The sequence below is a fragment of the Mastomys coucha genome, unplaced genomic scaffold (assembly GCF_008632895.1).
Source record: "Mastomys coucha isolate ucsf_1 unplaced genomic scaffold, UCSF_Mcou_1 pScaffold7, whole genome shotgun sequence".
Lineage (NCBI taxonomy): Eukaryota > Metazoa > Chordata > Mammalia > Rodentia > Muridae > Mastomys > Mastomys coucha.
Window position 1 is genome coordinate 13,890,560 of NW_022196913.1, and position 16,340 is coordinate 13,906,899.

The following is a 16,340-nucleotide window of genomic DNA, read 5'->3' on the forward strand; positions in this document are numbered from 1 at the left end:
AATTATTACAAATGGATACTTATATTTCTGATTTTTCAAAAAAATAAATAAAAATAAAATATGCACATGTGACTATTGATAACTTTCAGGCTTTCTAGTTGTAATTGCCGTAACAAGAAAAGCAGCTAAAAATGTAAGTGGTCATAGCCTGCATTGTTTTTCTATGCTTGGTGTTCCTAATCAAATTAAAACAGATAATGGAACTGGCTATTACAGTCAAACATTTGAGATGTTTTGCCAACAATTTAATGTTACCCACATTACTGGAGTTCCTTATAATTCTCAGAGACAAGGAATTGTTGAATGTGCACATCAAACTTGAAAAATTGGCTTGTAAAAACAAAAAAAAGGGGAAATTATACCCTCCAAAGTCACAAAAAATCACATCTCACTTTAGTCTTATTTGTTTTAAATTTTTGCGAACTGGTGCTAAAAGTCAGTCTGCCATGGATCTCCACTGGCATCCACTCATTTCCAGTTCATATGCCATGGTTAAATGGTGGGACACACTAACTAATATGTGGAATGGTCCAGATCCCGTTTTAATAAAGGGGAGAGGTTCCATTTCTATTTTTTAACAAAAAGAAGACAGAGTGCGATGGCTGCCTGAAAGATTGGTTTGTCAAGTGGATACAGATCTGGAGCCTTGTAGTAAGTATGATTCCAATTATAATGATGGCAAAAATCTTTATTTGCCAGCAAAGTTAATTTGGAGCATAGCCTCCACTATTTCCTGAGAAATAACAGTTCTTTTGTTGATTTTCAAAGCCACCTCCCCCACACCTGGAGACCAGAGCTTGGTCCTGATTGTTGCTAATTTGCAACTGAATTAAGTGCTTGGGACATCCCCACAGACAAGTTTAATCCTGTTGCTTTTAACTTTTGACTTGGTATTTAAAGCACATTGGTTACCAACATACAGGCTTGCCTTCAGAAAAGCTCAGATATGGCAGTTATTCATCATGATGAAGAAATGCATCAAGTGCATAGTGTGGCTTTGGTCTGTATGGGAAAAATGTGTGCTATGAGGGCCTGCAGTCAAAGACATACCACTGTAACAATGGTTGTTATCAACCTAAGACAGAGGCATGTGCCAAGAGGATGTGTTTATTAATAATAGACATACAAAAAAGCCGTGTTTGTGCAAATAAACACAAACAAGCTGCACATGACCTACAGGACAGGTAAGAGGGAGACCATAAAGCTCCAGTCCTAAGACAAGACGAGGCCACCTGCCACTGTAATTCACAGGCAGGGCTACAGAGCATAAATAAATCTTATGCCCCAGTCCAGCTACTTTTTAACAAATAAAAAGGGAGGAACTGTGCCCTCCCTCCAGCCTCAATCAGGCTGAACCAGACCTTGTCCTTGCCATAGCCAGCTAGCCCACCTAGGGTGGAGTCTTTCCCCTTAGGTGAGGTCAAATGTTCTGCCAAGTCTACAGCTTTCTACAAGGAGCCACTACCTGCTGAGCTGCTGAGCTGCTGAGCCTGCATTCCCAGCAAAACAACAAGATGCTGATGAGGCGAGAAGATCCTGGCATGGTGGGGGATGGGTCCCCTTCCTTTATAATCTCAGACTCTTAAATACACATTGGGCCTTGCTCAGAAACTTGTCTTGGTCTCATTTTTCTCTTGCCATTTCCCACATTAAGCCCCATCTTTCCACCCAGGGAACCCAGTAACCCCTAGCCGAAGGCGGCTACAGAACTGGTGAATTATTTCTTGTTCCAGTGAGTGATTCTTTGATTTTAATTACTAAAATGACACGATTTTTTTGTCTTCTATGAAAATGTAGGTAAGGCTTGAGAGGTCTCTGAAATATCACTTCCCCTCATGAAGCCAGCATCTTTAGAACGACTTCGTGTCCAGTGCCCACATGTGGGGTAAGGATTAGAAGGAAATATTCATTGTCATAGAGCTATATGATGTCAGCCAGTGGTATCTGCAGAGCCCTCATGGGCACCATCCAGGTGAGGAACAGCTCTCGAGTCAGCAGGGACTACCCAGTGACAGGAAATGCAGGGGTTTTGTCTGAGGGACTTATTTATATCTGGTTCTCAAACTACCTAATGCTATAACCCTTTAATACATTTTCTCAGGCTGCGATGACCCCCTCAACCATAAAATTATTTTCATTGCTACTTCATAACTATAATTTTGCTACTGTTAGGAATCATAATGTAAATATCTGTGTTTTCTGGTGGTCTTAAGTGACCTCTGTGAAAGGGTCATTTGACCCCCTAAGAAGTCAAGACTCCATGCTGAGAACCACTAATTTAGATAAAAAAGTTTGAGTTTGCTGAGTCTTTCTTTGTAGTAGAAGATGAGTCTCTGAAGCCTGCTCTTGAAATAATAACACCAATAAAAGGGGCTTTCTTTTCTCTGAAGAGGCTGCTGGCCTTAGTTGTTGGGAGTATGGGACTTTGTGACAGGTTAGCAAATTGCAAGATGCTTCCTCAGCCACAGTGTAGCCAAGACAAGTCTTTATGCCCTTTACAGCCCTGCCTTTGGCAGTGATCCGGCAGTGGGTCACCAGAGACATCACAATGAAGGCTTGACATACAATATTTAATATTTCAGCTTTTACTAACTGAAGTCACCCATTCCTTCTATGTCCCTAATCTATTGCCATGACAAAGCACTGTGACCAAGGCAACTTATAGGGGAAAACACATTGAAAGACCCCCAGAACTGGGGAGATCCTTACTCAAGTCTCGGGATGACACGACCACCCAATGACTCACGAGAGACCGAACTTGCTGCAATCACATGAGGTTTATTGGGGATACTGGTACTCGGGTCGATCTTGTGACCTTGTCAGCCAGAGGAGTTTCGACCCCAGGGTCGATCTCGTGACCATGCTGGCCAGAGTTCAACAAGGAACACAAGAAGTGAGGAGTATTTAAGGGAAAGACCACAAGCTGGGGGCAGGGAGAGTGTTACCAAGGAAACATGACATAAACAGTGGAAACTTTCAGAGGGACCCGACCCAAGGTATTCAGTTAGGGAGGGGAACATATTCATTCTAGGAATGTAATCTTCATCTACTGGTCGACAGGGTGGAGAGTCTCATAAACCAGTAGACCTTCATTCTTAGTTCCGCCCTCATTGTGGATCACTCAGGAGGGGCAGGTATTGGGAACCAGTGCCCTGAGGCTCTGAGTTCCTGGAACTGGCTATTTTATATTTCTGGCTTGTTACATTTCTACCAGTACATTACTTTTCGTTAACATGCTTTTTCCCAAATTTCTAAGTCTCCCAGTCTTTCAACATTACCTAGGGGACCACAGTTGCAGAAGGTGGCAGTATATAAGCATCCTTGCAGGGAATCAGGGAATATAGCAACAGGCAAGCTGGCACGGTGTTGGAGCTATAGCTGATAGTTTACCTCTGATTCTCAAGCATGAGATGAACATACACAAACACTCGTGCACACACACACACACACACACACACGGGGCGGGTGTTGGGAGGGGAGAGAGAGACTGAGATTACTTGGAATGCCTTTGTCTATTGACTCTCTAATGCTTTGTGACCCTCTACTGACACACCTCCTCCAACTAGGCCATACCTCCTGAACCTTCGCAAATACTTTGACCTCTATGGGCCATCCTCATTCAAACCAATACCACATGATAATCCAAAGGCTTGGAAGAGGAGCCCTTAGGCTAGGATCCCATTGGGTGTTGACAGTTGAAGTCCTTCCTGTTGAGCTTTACTTGGATTTTCAGAAAGCAGAAACAACAAACACCCATGTATCTTCCTACACAGATGTCCCAGAAATCATCCCTTGAGAGTTATAGACCCAAGCCTTCATGAAAACATTAGGATTATATAAGGGGACTCTTGCACACATTGCTATTCACTAAGAAGCTTTTTGTTGTAGCTGCCTCACATAGAGAACTAATGTTTGGATGATCATGACCAACTTACAAGGTTAGAACTAGCTAGATCATGAGCCCATGTCTCAGAAAAATAACAAAAATGAGCACATTCCACAATTCTCATTGAGAGAACACACACAAAAAAATCACCACTGGTCTGCTATATGTGACACCAGAAGTCTGACCATGTGGCAGACCTACAACCATCTCATGCTGTGGCCTCTGTGACAACTTACTCAAGCAGGTGTGCTATTTAAAATCTTAGTGTCTCCTAGCCCCTAACTATCAAAGACTTGCAAGCTTAAGTCATGACCAGTTCAGAGAGCTCCTTGGGTTGGGAAAGTTTTCTAAGCAAGCAATGAATGATGTTCTCGGCTTTGCGTGTGAGGCCTTGAAAGTTGTAAAAAGACACATCTTGTAAGACTCATGATCTATTTCCTCTAATTTGTGAAGTAGCCTGGGGAGGGGGTAGGCAGAGAACATGAGCCATATGTCAACCCATCTCTCCTTAAGGCAAAGGCTACCTAGCCAGGGGCAATGTGAGAGAAATCTATCCTGGCAGACAAGGTTACAGAATCCATTATGGACACCATCCAATAAGCAAGGTCACTGCCTTTCAACAACTTTAAGGCACCTGCCTTGGGGTCTTAACTCAGCAAAGCACATGATCGCTTCTGTGGCCCTTTAAGCCAGCAATTGCACACTTCTGCTCTTTAGTTAAGGCACAGTTCTCTTGGCTCACCTACCTGATTCCCAAGACGGCTCACCATGGCAGGAAATGGATAATTACCCTTGATCTACCTTAGTTTGCAGGCTGTCTTGAGTCCCAAACTCTGTAAGACAGGGAAAATATTCAACCACAAGATTTTCAGGCTTCATGTACAAAACTGTAACAGGGGATTTATGACTGCACAGGGTATATGATCCATTTGCCCTGTGGACTATGATCTGCTTATGAGAGATATCAGGAGGTGAGAATCTAGTTATAAACTGCTCTTCTGGTGCTGGGACAATAACTCATTACAACAGGTGCTTGTTCTGCAAACATAAGGACACAAGCTGAGATCTAGCAACCACATAAAAGCCTTGAAGGGCAATGTGAGAATTAAATCCCACTTTTGTGGAGACGGAAGGGAACAATCCTATTTGAACCCTGTACAGATGGGTATAGCCTAATTTACAACCTCCAGTGTTAAGGGGACTGTCTCTGAAAACAAGGAGAGTAAAAGTTGAGATCCCGTCCTACTCACACATGAGCAAACACATGCAATGCTCCATAACACACACACGATCCCATACACATGTACCTAGACACACACATAAAAGACATGAGGCATGAAAAGAGGAAATAAAAAAAAAATTGAGTCCTTTCATAATTGATGTTTCTTAGGTGTGAGTCTATTTCTCAACCTGCAATAATTGGGTTTTTTGTTTTGTTTTGTTTTGTTTTTTCTTTTTCTGTCCAGCAGCAATCAAGAGAAAGATTTCTGCATAAACGTGGTTTGGATTTAATTTTTGTCTCATCAGATGTGTCTGCTGAAAAGCAAGCACGTGGCTTGGATCTGTGAAAAGGAGCAGGGAAACTATTCTCAGCTGCATTTGAGGGACCACCACAGAACAGCATCTGTCAGCTCCATGTGAGAGCCTGTCCCACAATGACTCAGTACTGTGGACACTATGGATTCATTTCTTGTTTGATGTAGTCACACCATGAGTATGAAACTGGAGCTGGGTTACTACTCTGCGTAGTTGGAACAAGATTTCCCAGGCCTTACATAAAAAGTCCTTCACTTTTATTAAATGCTCACTTGATTTTTTTATCCTGGCACATCTCTTCTCCCTGAAAGAAAACTATGATATCCAATCCCAGGTGAATAAAAACGTCATGACGCACCTTCTCAGCCAAGAACATCTAACCCTGAGTTCTCTGCACCATGGCATGTACTCCCCAGAGCTTTGCCAATGATGCTTATAGCTGCTCTTTTGGTCAGGGTACCTATGCCTTATTGGTAGCTATTTCTGAAGCCCACAGAGATTGACATCAAGTCTGCAACACAGTTGTAACCATGGTTTTTGGCTATTCTATTGGGTTTTTATATCTGCAACCCTTGTCCATCCCAATCCCTTCAACCCCCCAACAATATTTAGGTGAGAAAGAAGGTTAAAGGGGAAAGAGCTGTTCATCTGATTAGACAACTTGCTGCTGGTTAGCAATGCCATAAATTTCTTTGGGGCAATTCCAATCTTCATTGCCAGGACACTTCCAACTAGCAGTGTAGCAAACACCAACAGCAATGCAGCAAACAGAACACCAGCAATTCAGCCAAGAGCAATCCAGCAACCCAAGCAAACAGCAAGGGCAGCAGCCCCAAACTCTCTAAACAACTGACTGGGACATAAAGAGCAAGACGGCACTGACTGAGAATTCAGAACAGTGGACTTGGCTATCACAGGACACAATTAGGAATGAAAATCCCCCCATTCATTGAGATGAGTTCCCCTTCTATGCTATGAGGCAACTCGATCTGCTGAAGCAAAGGGCTGCTTCTCTGCAGTGCCATGGTCAGCTCTGTGGCCAGCCTACTCCATGTGTTGACAGACTCTGAGGGCTACAGTAGCAGAATTAAATCACATTCTGCCAAAGATGCACAGATAGATGATTATTGATTTTTATAACTGAAATGCACAGAAAAACCATGTCAATTGACACAGGACCCTAGGCATTGGCCTCTGGACTGCACGAACATGAGTAGCCGACAGGTCAGTAACAGGAAGAAGCTAAAAGGGACCTCTGCACTTAGGGTAGGAAGATCTAGTGCTTTGGTGTTTGAGAACAGAGCAGAGCTTTTCTGGGAGGCTCTAATTAAAAAGAGACCCTAAGAGTTATAAAGCTGCCAGCTACAGAGGAAAATGAATGCAGGTAATAAAATAGAGACCAGAGAAGGTACCTCAGCTCAGATGTCCCTGCTTCAGCTGTCCAGCAACCTGCACAGACCTGCTTCAAGAAAGTGGGAGACACAGGAAAACATCAGAGCAACCAGGGAGAATATGGGAAGAAAAATGTCAGCTTGAGAGACTTGTCTGTACACAGCTTGGCAGGCAAGCCTCATGCCCTGACTTCCCTCTCCCCTCCTTCAACACACAGGTATGCTGACATCTGCCTGGAATCTCATCACTGGCTCTATAGAGATCTGCAGATTCTTGGTCTCAGCATCAATCCAGCCAATCTAGCAGAATTACTGAGACGATATAAATGAGAGACCCTGAGTCAAAAGACAAGATGTGTCTAAGGAACAAACACTGAGGTTTTCCTGTGACTTTTAGATGCACATATACCAAATGCATGTATATTTACATACATTCACAGTGTATCTGCACACATGGAATGAGAAGTGTGTACATGTGCACACACACACACAAAGAAGTGAAAAAAAACAAAAGATCATTTGAACTTTTGTGGAGTGATTTATGCCACTCAAGGTATTTTTATTTTTGAATCTTTGAGACAGGGCCTGTAGTCCATTCTGAAGGTGAGTGAATGACTTATGTATCTAAGGGTGACCTCACACTTTTGATCCTTCTGCCTCCTCCTCCCAAGTGCTTAGATCCGTGTTGACCTTCCTCTTCCTCCTGGACAGTACACAGATTTAACTCGGATAGTGTAGTGTGCTAGGGCAACACTCTAAGACTAAGGTACAGCCCGTGTCAGAAAACCTGGTTTTATAGAGAGACCTGGTGTCAGGTAATGGTAGAAGGGATCCCCTCTGGACTTGGGGTCATTGTGGATGCTCTCAATTCAGTAGACAGATACACAGAGCATAGGAGTTGGAAAATGGAGAACTAGTATAGTGAGGTAAGAATTGTCAATGGACACCATGTCACCTGCAATCCCCAAAGCTCAGAGAAAGAGAAAGGACGGATCCCTCTCAGAACCTCACTAGAGATAATTTCTGGTAAGAATGAGAAGGCTAGGGGCTGACCCCACCTGGCTAATCCTCTAACATTTTAGTGAAAGCTCTGACCAAGAGGCAGGAAACTCTTTAGTGTTTTTCATCTCGGGTGCTCTTCTTTTGGTCAGCGCATAGCCAAAGTCACATTGACACAGATGGACAGGCACCATCTAACCTCTGCCCTGGGGAATTGGACACAGATTTCTGATGTGTTCCACATTCTGAGGAACAGTCTGCTCATGAGAGTGACAGAGACTAGCAATCATGGTACACACTGAGATTAAGAAACTGGAACTACTTAGCCTCACAGAGACTTGATGTGTCAGGGTCGGGGATACCCAGAAGGACCCCTACCTGCTCAGAGGAGAAGGGAATGATGGGGGAAGGATTGTGGGAGGAGTAACTGGGAGAGGGGTAGTTATCAAGATGTAAAGTAAATAAGTGAAAAAAATTAAAATAAAAATAAAATTAAGAACAATCTATGTTAGCACCCAGAATGGCAGATATGGGCAGGCCCACAGACCTGTCGTCAAGACAACAGATATTCCCAGAATTCATTGGGTTCAGCTCCCACCTTTACCTGGGCTGTTACGTCATGAGATATATATATATGAGTGCTCTCTCTCTCTCTCTTTCTCTTTTTTTTCCTCTCTCTTTCCTCTCTCTTCCCGCGCTGTGGTCCTCACTCCCCCTCCCAATTAAACCTCCTAAACTTAGAGCTGTTTGTGTCTGGTGTCTGTGGACGCACCTGCCGCGAGCCGACCCTCATCAATCTACCCTTCCAAAGATTTTAAGATTCAGAACAGTAGTTTTTGTGTGTGTGTGTGAGGATTTATTTATTATATCTAAGTACACTGTAGCTGTCTTCAGACAGGCCAAAAGAGGGCGTCAGTTCTCATTACAGGTAGTTGTAAGCTACCATGTGGTTGCTGGGATTTAAGCTCAAGACCTTCAGCAGAGCAGTCAGTGCTCTTACCTGCTGAGCTATCTCACCAGCCCAGAACAGTAAATTTTTAAAATAAAATATATTGTTAATAAAAAAATGAACTAGGGAGTTGTGTTGTAGAGACACCTCTATTGCCAATCTATTTATCAAAAAACAATGAGCATGTACATTCTCTTTTTTTAGATTTATTTATTTATTATATGTAAGAACACTGTAGCTGTCTTCAGACACCAGAAGGGGGCATCAGATCCCATTACAGATGGTTGTGAGCCACTATGTGGTTGCTGGGATTTGAACTCAGGACCTTTGGAAGAGTAGTCAGTGCTCTTCTTAATAACTGAGCCATCTCTCTAGCCCAAGAATGTACATTCTTGTCCCTAGTACCCACATCACCCACATACAATGTCAGGTGCAGCAACAGTGGTAATCCCCACTCTTGAGAGGCTCAGAAAGGCGCCTAGGTGAACTGGTGAGCTCAGAATGGGGAAACTCCCAAAAATCAAGATGGGAGACCCAAGAGGAGAAAGTCCAGGGGTTGACTGTGGATCCATGAACAATGTCACACAGAAATGAACACATAGGTAAACACATACACACACACCAAATCACACTTGGAAAGGTTTCAGCAACACGGAAATGAACACATAGGTAAACACACATGCCAAATCATACTTGGAAAGTTTCAGCATCTGGCCATGATAGAAACTCTGGGTACAGCACAGTAAACCCTAAGCAGCCAGGTGAACACGGAGCCAGTAGTCCTAGTGGTCACACATAAGGGTCTTCTGACTGGAGTCAATGCCTTTTTAATATTGTTAGAATCAAGGATCCATGCTCTATGAAATATCTAACAAATGGTCATAGCACAGGCCTGTACACCATTTGCCATTTCCAGATGGAATAAAAACTCTGCATTTGCACACGGGTCCACTCAACCTCTAAATCCAGGAAAGCTGCTGCAAGCACAAAGCAACAGGTGGTCCCTCAGTGTCTCCTATCCCCTTTCCTAGGAAGCTTTGGTTCAATTGTTGTGGCCTGGCCTGTCCCAGGAGTGAGGTATCCTCACCTTGGGAATGTTCCTGCCCTGGCACGACAGCTACGAGGAGGTATCCTTATACAGACATATTGATTCAGTAACTCCCTTAGCCTCCGCAGGGAAGGAACAATTCTGCTTATTGAAGACAGAGTCCTGTGTCCATTTTATCTGAGCCACACACAGGAAGGTAAGACTACTCTACCCTAGCGCTGTGTTCCCACAAACACTGGGTATTGAGTGAAAGGAGGATGGGTTGTATGGCACACCCATCTAATTCACAACCTTGCTGCCAAGCACAGGTCTTTTCAGGTTAAGCAGAAGCTTTCCTCAACAATGGCATAATCAACTGAACGTATCCGTGCATGCAGTGGCCATGTCTCATATTACACAATTCATATTAAACATCCCTTCTAAATCTACGTGGGGCTGTTGCTATAGTCCTGAAGGTGGTGTGATGTGCAAATTTTCGCTCGGTGAAACTTCAGCCATCTGCTACATCCCAGCTCTTGCAATAAAAGCTGAATCCAGCAATAGGTTGAAGGGGGAAAGAAGGTAGGGTTTTTGGAGAGATTCTAACTTGGCCATTTTGGGGGAAGGGATACCTTTAGCTTGGGACTAGAGAGAGGTGTGTTTAAAATCTTTTCTGAGATTTCCTTGCATCCTCTGAAGCGTATGGAGTCACTCAGAACCCCAGAAGGCTATGTAGAGAGAAATGGTTACATGAGTGAGGGCATTATAGATCAGAAACTGGAGAAAAGCATGTGGCTATGCATGTCCTTGGTGAGGAGGGCAGGTGGCTGCCATAGTCATTGCACCAGACACTTCTACTCTGGCATATTGCTTTTAAATTTACTTCCAGTTTTATTTTTTCTTTCTGAACTAATTATAATATTTGAGATAAAAAGCATTCCCTGATCACTGTGGTTTTTCTCTGTTTCTGCATTCTAGACACACAACTAGTGATTCAAACTGATAATCTGCCTTTGTATTTTGTTGTTTTGGTTTTAAATATAATCAAGACTTTTCCTCTTGGACAGTTCAGCAGTGATGCTTGTAGTTGTCTTTGCTACTTTGTGGGTTCTTTCTCCCATCTTTACCCTTTTTCTTTTGTCCTTTCCACCCCCTAACACTAGTTAGGAATGGAAAAAAGGATATAGGGGAAAGGAAAGAGATCCCTGAATAAAGTCAGGGATTGGAAAGCGGTGATGTGATTGTTACACTACGTCCTGCTGGTTAGTGATGCTGAGTTCCTTGGGGCAAGTTTGATCTTTGCCATCTTTGCCATCAGGATATCTAATTTCTTCTTGTTTCTTTTTTGTACACAACTACTTAACTAACCAAGACCAACACCAAACAACAATCAACCAACAAACAAACCACCCAAAACCAACCAACAACCTATTCTGCAATACTGTCTCAAATTTCAAATTCCCAGAATTCCAAACACCACAGTCACAGAAACTATCTGCAGCTGTAAAAAAATCACACCCCCACAGAGGCAAATCATAGTCAACTGTTGCAGTTCAAAGCAGCCCCAATATCCCTTCACCTAGGATCTAAATGAAAATGTATTCCCATAATATTTCTGTGTTTTTCAAAGAAACCAAAACTCAAGCCTGGCGGTGGTGGCGCACGCCTTTAATCCCAGTACTAGGGAGGCAGAGGCAGGCGGATTTTTGAGTTTGAGGCCAGCCTGGTCTACAGAGTGAGTTCCAGGACAGCCAGGGCTATCCAGAGAAACCCTGTTTAGAAAAAACAAAAAACAAAAAAGGAACCAAAACTCCAAAATGGTCACTGCAGAGGCTCATTTACACCTCAGGGATTTCACAAAAGATCAACTACGCTGGCATATTTAAATATGTGGATTCCAGGAGTAAACTTTCATACCTGTCATTGTTATCCGTCACATTATGCTGATGCATGAGGCAAGCACACCCTCCATCAGTCTCCAGTGGGATAAGACAAGGACGTAGAGTTTTGTCTCTTAGCCAAATCTGAAGAGATCTTCAAATAAAACACCCACTTGTGTAACCACATATATAAGACAGCTGCAGGTGAGGCAGCCCGTCTCCATTCACTCCCACATTTCAGAGGCTGCACAAGACATCTTCAGAGGAGGTGAGAACCTAGGTTTGCCTGTGCCTAACTATGCAGTTGGTAATCCAGAGCTTTGCTGTCAGTGCTGTGTGTATCTCTCTGACCCAGGCACTCTTGTCTTCTGACTTCTTTAGCATAATCACCTTGTATTAGGGGTTGTGATGGAGCATGCCTTGAGAGGCAGAAACATGAGGTCCTCTGGGTCTGACTGAGAGAGCTATTCAGAGAAACCCTCTTTTTTAAAAAAAAAAAAAATCTTCCATTAGGAGTTAGTTGACTTGCATCAGGCTTGTTAGAATATTCATTTATCTATTTTGCAGTTCTGAGGATTGATTCCAGGGCCTTACTCAGGTTAAACTCTATCACTTAACTATATCCCCGGCCCCTGAACTTTTGATTTCTCCAATTTTTTTTTTAAAGATTTATTTATTTATTATATGTAAGTACACTGTAGCTGTCTTCAAACACTCCAGAAGAGGGCATCTGATCTGATTAAGGATGGTTGTGAGCCACCATGTGGTTGCTGGGATTTGAACTCAGGACCTTTGGAAGAGCAGTCAGTGCTCTTAAACACTGAGCTATCTCTCCAGCCCCATTTCTCCAATTTTTTATTTCATTACTCCTACATAGTCCCTGACTCCTTTTGATAATATGGCAAGTATCACATGAAATATAATTAATTAGGGCTGTAGAGATGGCTCAGTGGTTAAGAGCGCCAACTGCTCTACTGAAGGTCGTGAGTTTAAATCCCAGCAACCACATGGTGGCTCACAGCTATCCGTAATGAGATCTGATGTTCTCTTCTGGAGTATCTGAAGACAGCTACAGGGTACTTCCATATAATAAATAAATAAATAAATAAATCTTTAAAAAAAAAGAAACATAATTAATTAAAAGAAGACAGACATGGCACACCAACTTCTTATCAAAGGCTAAATGGTCAGCCCTGATACATATGACTAACATCAAATGAACTGAGCAGACTATATTTAGGAATATATATATGTATGTATGTATATATATGTACATATATATATATACATATATTCATAAGGTAACAATGTAAAATAGAGGCCATAAAATTGAAAGAGAGCAAGAAAAGATTTATGAGAGGGTAGAGGGTCAGGGAAGAGAGGGAAAATGTTATAATTATAATCTCAAAAATAAATGGTTATAAAAGAGGAAGGGCGTAACTTATTTTTTATTTTACAGGAGCCCATAGGTGAGAGACTATGAACATTTAAAGAGACAGTAGTTTTAGAGAGACTTTGGCATTTGAGAGAAAATTTAGATTTCGAGAGGTACTTTGGATGTTTTAAAGATAGTGAATTTTTAAAACTTTTAAAAGCCAAAATGTACTTTGTATTGTGATATTAATGTGATGCCTTGGAGACAATGGAAAAAGAAAAGATTATAGTTCAGTAGTGATGTGTGTGTCAAGGAGACAAGAAGCCAATTGTTCTGGCTGTATTTTCTGTTTGTTTTGCTTTGCTTTGCTTTGTTTTGCTTTTTGTCAACTTGACACAAACTAAGGTCATTTTTCCCACACGCCGTGGTGGCACAGGCCTTTAATACCAATACTTGGGAGGCAGAGGCAGGCAGATTTCTGAGTTCAAAGCCAGTCTGGTCTACAGAGTGAGTTCCAGGACAGCCAGGAATACACAGAGAAACCCTGTCTTGAAAAAAACAAAAACAAACAAACAAACAAAACACAAAAAACAAAAACAAAACAAAAAAAACCCATACACATTTTCCCTTTCTTTTAAAGAGTCATTTTTTAAAACTTTTTATTGGTTCTTTTCAAATTTCACATCATACACCCCAACCCATTCATTTTCCTCTTTCCTTGTACCCACCCCCTACACTTCCCCAAACAGAGAAAAAAATCTTATTGTAGAAGCTGTCATGTATCACAGTGTGCCCCACAGTATACCCTTTTGTCCACACTTCTTTGCTTGCAAATGTTTATTGGAATGAGTTATTGCTTTGATAAGAGGCCTCTGATTTCTGTTACTCTGTCAATAGTGGAACCTCACTGGGACTCAGATATGTAGTAGGAATTATATATTCTATCCGGCCTATATAAAAGACACAGAGTCCTGGCATTTAATTTACAAGCTCCAAACCTAGATTGGGCAGGTTTTGGAGCTATTCTAACTTACATCCCAGCTCTATGTTCCTTGTTGTTTCCCCTGGCCACATGCTCATGCTCTGTCTCCTCTTATTGCAGCCTCTTACTCTCTGTGTCCCTTTTTCCTTCTCCCTCTCCTTTTCTCCATCTCTCCTGAGACTCCTAATTCAGTTCTTAAATTCTGTCCTTCTCTCTCTCTACTGCCTAAGCACAGGCTCTAGCCTCTTATTAACCAATTAACTAAGTTTGGGAACAAAGTTTGGACAACAAAAGCTGCTGTGTGTGAGAATTCATTTGTGGAGGGGGGCAATCAAATCTTGAGGGGCAGTGTTTAGCATCTGAATACCTAGCATTACCAGACCCACCACAACGTGGATTATCCTATTGTGGCCCTGTGCCTTGAAGATCCTGTAGCTTTGGGTCTGTATGGCCAGTCATTCATTCACTCAAGTTCATTGATGGGGTAGATGTTGGTGTGGGCCAATTCAAAGTCCTGAAACCAGAACTGAGAAGGATCTAAATTCATCAGCCCGACGGCTCTCCCATTCTCACACCCTCAGGGTGGCTCATCTGCAACCCCACCCCTTAACTCACAATCCCCCAACTTCTGAAACCAGGGCCAGCTCACCTCTGCTGCCCAGGCAAGGTGCAGGGTCCACTCTCCTGACTACTGCAGCTGGCTAGGGGTGGGGTCAGCTCTCCTGCTCTTATGCCCCCAGGGCCAGCTCTCCCACAAAGCCCAGGTGAGGGGTAGGGCCAGTTCTGCACAGCCCTCCCATATATACACCACCTGGCCTTTAGTGGTAACAGACCTCTGCTGCTGCAGGGCTATGAACCCAAATGTGATCCCAAGTGGCAGCACAGGCCTGGACCCCACCATGGTCCGAGGCGGCATCTCAAATCGGGCTGTTCCTCACTACCCTTAATTCTCTCTAGTTCTGCTTCTCTTCACTGTGCCCACACGCTTCTGTTTCTCTTTCTCTTCCATTTCTCCGTCACTTACTTGCTCCTCTTGGTGGTGTCTGGGATCTCTGAGTATCTAGGGTCATCTCAGGAGTGCTATGTCCATTTCGTGCATTATGGCTCCAGGCTGGTGTCATCTTGGGCATGGTTGGTACTGACAGGACTGTGTGGCACCAGACCCGTGGTCAACTCAGGCTAGTACCCTGCTCAGCCCTCCTGACACCCATCTGAGGGTCCTTTCAGGCTCTCTCCTCACCCAGCTTGCCCAAGTGGCTCCTCCCAAAGGTATGTCTAGGGTTTGGTCCCAGGCACCGTTCTTCCAGTCTCAGGCATACTCCCAGTCTGGGAGCCCACCTGGCCCTGCCAACTGATGGTCATCTCAGGCTCCATTTTTTCAAGGAATGTTAGGCCACTAATCATTCAGATGTTCCTGAGTCAGAACACTGAGCATAAACAGAGCCTTACTCCTCTCTGTCACCTCCTGACACACATGACTCAGCAGCCACTTTAGAGTCATTCTTTAAAGAGAGACTGTCAGTTGAGAAAATGCCTCCATAAGATTGGCTAATATGCCCTGGGGCATGGTGGCACCACCTTTAATCCCAGGCAGAGGCAGGTGGATCTCTGAGTTCAAGGCCTGATTTAAAAAGTGAGTTCCAGGACAGCCAGGTCTAGACACTGATAAACCCTGTTTTGGAAAAAAAAAAAAAGCAAGAAAGCAAGAAAGGAAGAAAGGAAGAAAGGAAAGGAAAGGAAAGGAAAGGAAAGGAAAAGAAAGGAAAGGAAAGGAAAGGAAAGGAAAAGAAAGGAAAGGAAAGGAAAAAGAAAAAAAGATTGGCTTATAGGCAATTCTGTCAGACATTTTCCTGATTAACAATTGATGTGGGAGGATTCAGCTCACAGTGGTTGGTACTACCTCTAGGTAGGTGATCCACGGTTGTATAAGAAAGCAGGTTGAGTAAGGCTAGAGGAGAAAGCCAGGAAGCAGCACCCTTCCATGACCTCATCTTCCATTCCTATCTTCAGGTTCCTGCCGTATTCCCTGCACTGATATTCCTCAGTGTTAAAGTATGATCTGAATATTGTAAGCTGGAATACCTACTCCCCATCATCACGGCCACCAGCTTCATTTCAGGAGACCGTTCTCTCCACACAGGGATTTAAAAACCACTGAGGAATAAAATTCAGACCCGTAATCACGCTCTAAGTAGTGGCATAGGTCATTTTCTGATCATTAACACTGCATCCTTCTCCACATAATGATTACACTTCCATTTCTGTGCACCTTCCATTACTGATATTGGAGGAGCTTGCCCACCTCTTTTCCTTTA

At 43.1% G+C, this 16,340-nt stretch overlaps 1 non-coding gene across 1 annotated transcript; it reads right to left on the reverse strand.

Annotated features, from left to right (window-relative positions):
* Positions 1–15,409: 15,409 nt before the first annotated feature.
* On the reverse strand, positions 15,410–15,540 carry LOC116082926. Its single transcript, XR_004115536.1, has one exon. It is a non-coding gene; the product is annotated as a small nucleolar RNA SNORA17 (small nucleolar RNA).
* Positions 15,541–16,340: the final 800 nt, after the last annotated feature.